Source organism: Microcaecilia unicolor, chromosome 14 (assembly GCF_901765095.1).
Source record: "Microcaecilia unicolor chromosome 14, aMicUni1.1, whole genome shotgun sequence".
NCBI classification, from domain to species: domain Eukaryota; kingdom Metazoa; phylum Chordata; class Amphibia; order Gymnophiona; family Siphonopidae; genus Microcaecilia; species Microcaecilia unicolor.
In genome coordinates, this window is record NC_044044.1 from 1,415,763 (window position 1) to 1,421,762 (window position 6,000).

Here is a 6,000-nt window from a genome sequence, read left to right on the forward strand (position 1 = left end):
TTTCTGACTCCGTCACACGGGGGACTAAAGGTACTTATTTCATATATCAGGTTCTCTATAGTTTCTCTAACCTCCATTGTCACCCAATCACAAGGGGGTGGCATTAGGAGCCGTAATTGAAAACTAATTCCCATAACTACTGCTTTCTGTCCAAAACTGAGTGTCACTTGTATGTGATCTACCTTGTAGGCTAAATGTTAGGTAAAGAGAAGATAGAATCAATAAAAATAAAGACAGAGATAGGTTTAGATAGATAGGTACATTTTATTTCTTACCCAAACACAGGTCTTCAAGTTGATACAAATACAGACATCAGATTCTGGTTTCAGCCGCACAGGGCTTCGCCGTCTGACAGAAGCTTCGGAGAAGACTCTCAAACTAAGCCAAAATCTCCCCTCTTTTATACACAAACCTCTCCATAGAAGTGAATGGTGAGAAACCTTGCTCCTAATCTTTCTCACTTTCTGAGATCATACTTTCCCATGCGGTCTGCTGTCTGATGTGCCCACCTCCTTCCGTTCTCAGCTACTGCTAATTATCAACATGTTTTGGGAAGCGTTGAGATAACAGTTTCACATCTTCCGGCTGCAATACTTTTCATACCATCTCATGAACTCTGTATTACCTCTGTATCATTGTATACCAAAACTAATAAGCTCCATTTTATTCATCTGATCCATCATTCTTTCATTACAGGTGCTGTATATGATTTAAAAATTGTACCAATTTGTGGCAGGACTCATTGTTCAGACCTGCTTTTTGCAGATTCTCAAATATTAAATCATTTACTTGTTGTTTGGCCTAGTCAGTACTTTTTCAGTTGTTTTAGGCTGCATAGCTTTACCCATCACTATTCCAGTGGTAGATCTAAAGCCAGGCCATATATTAACAGTATAAAGCATAGGTTTGAGAGAAAGGAAAAATAGGATTATTTAGTGCCTTAAGTGAAGAACACGCAGTAGGCATAGCAGTAATGGCTTGTATAGAAGAGGCATTGAATTGACATAATGAAAAGAAGAAAGTCAAATTTGTGAGAGTAAGGTTAGTAGAGGTCATATACGAGGTTGTCAGTGTCCGGTTACAGAACATTTTGTTAGCACAAGCTATAGATGTTGCAGTCTGATTTATGACATAGGATCCCTGTAGCACAGTCCAATTCCGGGATTGTATGTCATAAGTATAATTACATAAAACATTAGGCATCTTACCCTGAAGTGAACTAGAGTTTATCAGACACCAATAGTTTAGTGCAGGTATAGTATGAGCAAACAAAGAAGGCAGGCGTTGAGCAGTAACATTGGTCCAATATTGTCTGTGCTCATGTCCCCGACCCAAATAGCAGGTACCATTACTGAAACAATTATGAATACCTTGCAACTTAATCATAGAGTAAGGGTGAATGTGTGCTGGAATGGTAATTACAGAAGTGACAAGTGGAGTGCAAACAATACAGTTAGTCAGATTAAGAGTCTTTGAGGCATGTTGAATTCTCTCAACATATGTATTGAGTCCATAAGTAAGTCCTACCAACAAACAGATTACAAAAGCCTTCATAATCCTTTTTCACTGGTAATGTTGTTAATCAACGTTCTCTGCTCTCTGGAGGTGCAATAGTGGTTTCTATTTCCTCAGGTAGTCCTAGATCATGAGCCTTACGTAAATCTGATAGATGTACCCAGGTGGTATGGTCTGACAATCTTGCAGCTGTGTGAGTTAGCTCTTTTATTTCAAATGGTCCCACGTAAATTGGGTCCTTCCAGGTCTTATGTGTGAAGTTCTTTCGAAGGACCTTTTGACCTACTGAAAAAGATGAAGAAAAAGTCATATTAGGAACTTCCTTTGATTTACAAATTGCCATATCTCTAGTTAAATTTATTATTGGATTTATTTGTTTCCAATAATTAGTTATACCGTCAAAGCCGGTATCAATTTCTTTTACAGGTACCCCTCTAGGGTCTCGTCCTGTATGTAATTGAAAAGGTGAGATCTGCAATTTTGTACTTGGATGACACCTTAACTGTAGCACAGCCATGGGCAATAAGTCCAACCAGGTATATTTCTTTTCTGAGCCCCGATTTAATGAGGCTAGTAAGACTCTAAGTCTTGTTTTTAATAGGCCATTATAGCGTTCCACTAGGCCATTAGAAGTAGGGCGATAGACTGCCACCCGTCTATGCAGTATTCCACATAAATCAGTCATATCTTTGACCAGTGAGTTTACAAAATGACTTCCATTGTCCGTTACCAATTTTTGTGGACATCCATGGGCTGGTAATATATATTTCAAAAAGGTGTCTATTACCACCTGAGCAGTTTCCTTTGAACACGGAAACGCTTCCACCCATTTTGTAAATGCGTCGACCCACACTAAAAGATACCTTTTACCTTTTACCAGTGTTACCATATCTGTGAAATCCAAATGCCACTCTACTCCGGGTCCCGTTGGAATTGGAATGGATCCAGGAGAAATACTTGGTCCTCGATGTACTATATTTTTGGAACAAACTAAACAGTTTAGTACAATTCGTGTGGCATAAGAAAGCATATTTGGATGCCAAAATGAGACTTCCATAGCTTTACTCATGTCAGACGCTGGTAAGTGCAATGTCACATGCCAATTATAAAAATTATTTATCAATTCAGAAGTAGAAATACATATCTTTCCACTCGGGTGTATCCATTTAGTTTTTCCTGCATCCATTTTAAATCAATTAATCAGAACAGGGCCTCTATGTAGGCCTCAGGGCATAAATGATAATAATTCACTCAATATCTGGTCAAACCCTTAACAAAATGCCATTAGCTTAATTCTATACTCAATGAAACACTTCCACATATATCCACTTCCACAACCCTTCTATCTAACTTACAAGTGTACTTTCGTAGCACATAATCATGTACTCCTGCCATGTGGTTATTCACACTATTCACACAACTTGCACATTGGCAGTATATCTTTTACAAGCTTCAAACATCTCAGTAACCTTTCAATGACTGGGAACTTGCTTCCATCTTCTTCATAATGTGATTCCCTATGATTTAAAACTTACATTTAGATCTTTATCATGGTACACCTCACCTCTCTGGACAACCAGGTTTAAGCGTCCAGCTAAAATCATGAGGCATATGATTTATGGAGAAAAGTTAGAACAAGGATGATGTCAGCAAGTAGGCAGGTGCCTAGAAATGTTCTATAGCAGCACAAAGCATTCTCATTCAAGGTACATTAACAACTTCTTAATCTGAGCATTCAGCTAAATTCCTTTACCCTGGAGGGTGCAATATCTCTGGAGTCCCAATTGCCCAAGGTAAAGTAACACAGATATATATTTATCACAAGCATGATGAATTAAACACATTAAGTAGTTTAGTAGACAAACGGTTCCTTGCATAAATCACATTATTAAAACTAAAGTCTGTAATTGTGAGTCTTGTCTGTCTGCCCTGGTTTAGACCGCAAGCTCCTTTGGGCAGGGACTGTCTCTTTTTTTTTTTCTTTCCCAAAGCAACTTGTGCATGTAATATACACAAAGATCAGCAGAGGGAGGAAGTCATCAATAAAAGAAAGAAGAGTGACATCATAAGCAAACAACTGAACACTGAAACAACAAAAATCCACATGAAACCTAAAACTTATCTCTCTGAAATCTCAATTACCTGGGGTACAGAACATACACGTGGGATATTTCACTAGACATTTATTGTACAAATCCTACTGAGGTAGGTACAGAGAATAGGCAAGAAATAGTCTGCAAGTCTCATGAATAACTTAGGAATTTGCATCCCTCCCCTGCAGTGGAGGAAAACAAATTTAGTGCAATACAATTAAGCAACTGTGATTTGCACTGCCTACGAGACTCATAAGGTTTGCATAAAAGGCAACTGAATCATGGCTACAGGCAACTGATATGTCCCTGAAGAAAAGCACAAACTGGACCCCTTTTTTTTTTTTTTTTCGAATGCAGGGTTTGTTTAATGTATCTGTGCAGAAGCGGGTAGGAAACAAGCTGCAACAAGCTCTCTCGGTAACTTTGACATAAGCTACAAATCTGAGTTTTAAAATCCAATGTTTTAGCTTTTGGGGTATGGGATACCTTCTGTGGTTTTCTTTACATTCTTTAGGGACTATGGTCAGTAAATGAACACGATACCATAAATCTCACAATAAATTACAACAGATGCACCGTGCTTTGAACCCAAGTGCAGCATGGAGCTATAAGAATACAAATATTAAATCTAATGTAAACAAAGTGAGGCAACCCAGGCAGTTGCCTAGAAGGGCACTGGGATAGCACAAAATCCTGGTATACAAGGTATATAAAATTTGTAATAACTACACAATCCAAAACTCAGCTAAATAATTCCTATTTATTTCTCCTTTTTTTTTCTTCTTATAAGCCTCAGAAAATGCCGTCATGCACCTTTCAGTAAATCACAAAGTTGAAAGTTAACATAGCGTGACAAAAACAGCTGGAGGAAAATCAAGGCTGCATTCCTGAAGGGAGGCTTTATATTTAACCTCCGTAATACTATACCCATAAGACTTAAAGAAAAGCATGAATTGTCATACCCTTTTTAACAACCAGATTCAAGAAAGATAAACAACATTATCCCCAGCAACGAAATCCTGGTGCTGCATATACAAAGCTTGCACTGTCTGCTGTAGAAGAGACAGGAACCTCAATATCAATATTAATATTAGCCATTTTACATATAGTACAATAGTATTGCAAATAATAGCAAAGAACAAAGAGTGCAAGAAAAAATAAAAAAGAGAGATTGCAAGCAGCATAATGAAATATAATACAGAAGAGAGAATGACGTCAAAAAAAATAATAATACTCACAAAAAAAAAAACCAAGCAGTCCCCGTCTACAAATCAGAAGATTGCAGAGCACCTCTCACGAGCTGGCCAGTATCGTAAGACCGATGCACTGTTGATCAATCAACCACGCTGGCTCTTCGCACGAGATCAGAAGATTGCAGGGGCACTTCTTACGAGCTGATCAGTATCGTAAGACCGATGCTCCTGGACTCAATCAACAGCTCCAAGGATTGGAGTCCCTTCGTGCAGGTCGCCAATTGTACAAAATCCACAGTTGTACTAAATCCAAAACTCAGTTCATTCAGTTCATAGTATATAAAAAAAATATGTAGAAACAAATGGTACCAAGAAAAAGATTTTTATTCAACTGCCAATGTCATGACAGAGCTACGCAACATTAGGTTGCCTAGGAAGCAAGTATTACAATCTCATCAGTTACAAAGCTGCAGTTATAATTGCTTGCTACTACATTTCACCTTCAGTTTATATACAGTTTTTTTCTTTTCATCACACACTGCTCTATTCTTTTCATGTGAATCATGATTCTCATACAGGCCATCTGGCCTCTGGTTCCTTTCACTCCCTTTTTTTCTTATCTACAAAAGTTATAGTCACACGTTTTAGATCTCTTGCCAATCGTTCTCTGTTATTTCTTTCCTTATGAATCATGCTCACATGTTCATTCTGCAGACCTGTGCACATTCTGTACAAGGTCAATTATATTTCAACTGCTGCTTGTCCAGCAAGCAACCATTTTCTTTCTGCTTGACTCCATTTTGTATTGCCAATTATTTACAATCCACAAGAATGAGAAACCCTTACATTTACTACCCCATGGATCAGAGAATATTCCTCAAAAGCACTGCACAATGCCCCTCAAATTTAGTTCCAGATTTGGCAATACAACCATTCATGTTTTGGGACAAAAAAAAAATCCCAGCATGATCTCCAGATGAGTTAAACAGAATTAGTGACAACTACTTTCAAATCTTCCTGCTTAATTTCCACCATTTTGAAATCGAAACAGAAAGAAAAACCACACATCCCTATATAATATATCCATTCAAACGAAATAATACAGTTGATATCACAAACTGCTCACTTTTATTAAAATGCTTTACAATTTGGGCTTAACGTGCTACAATGCTGAATTTCAACGCACACCAAGCCCAAAA

The 6,000-nt window shown here is 37.9% G+C and overlaps 1 protein-coding gene across 1 annotated transcript in view; it reads right to left on the reverse strand.

The window, feature by feature from the left end:
• LOC115457900 overlaps positions 1 to 5,616 on the reverse strand; it is an 84,267-nt gene extending 78,651 nt beyond the window's left edge. Inside the window, exons 1-2 of the mRNA XM_030187582.1 lie at positions 4,847 to 5,616; positions 3,591 to 3,592 (exon numbers count right to left, since the gene is read on the reverse strand). The gene's annotated coding sequence lies outside the window, so the exon portion shown is untranslated. The remainder of the gene's footprint in view (positions 1 to 3,590; positions 3,593 to 4,846) is intronic.
• Between the last annotated feature and the right edge of the window lie 384 nt (positions 5,617 to 6,000).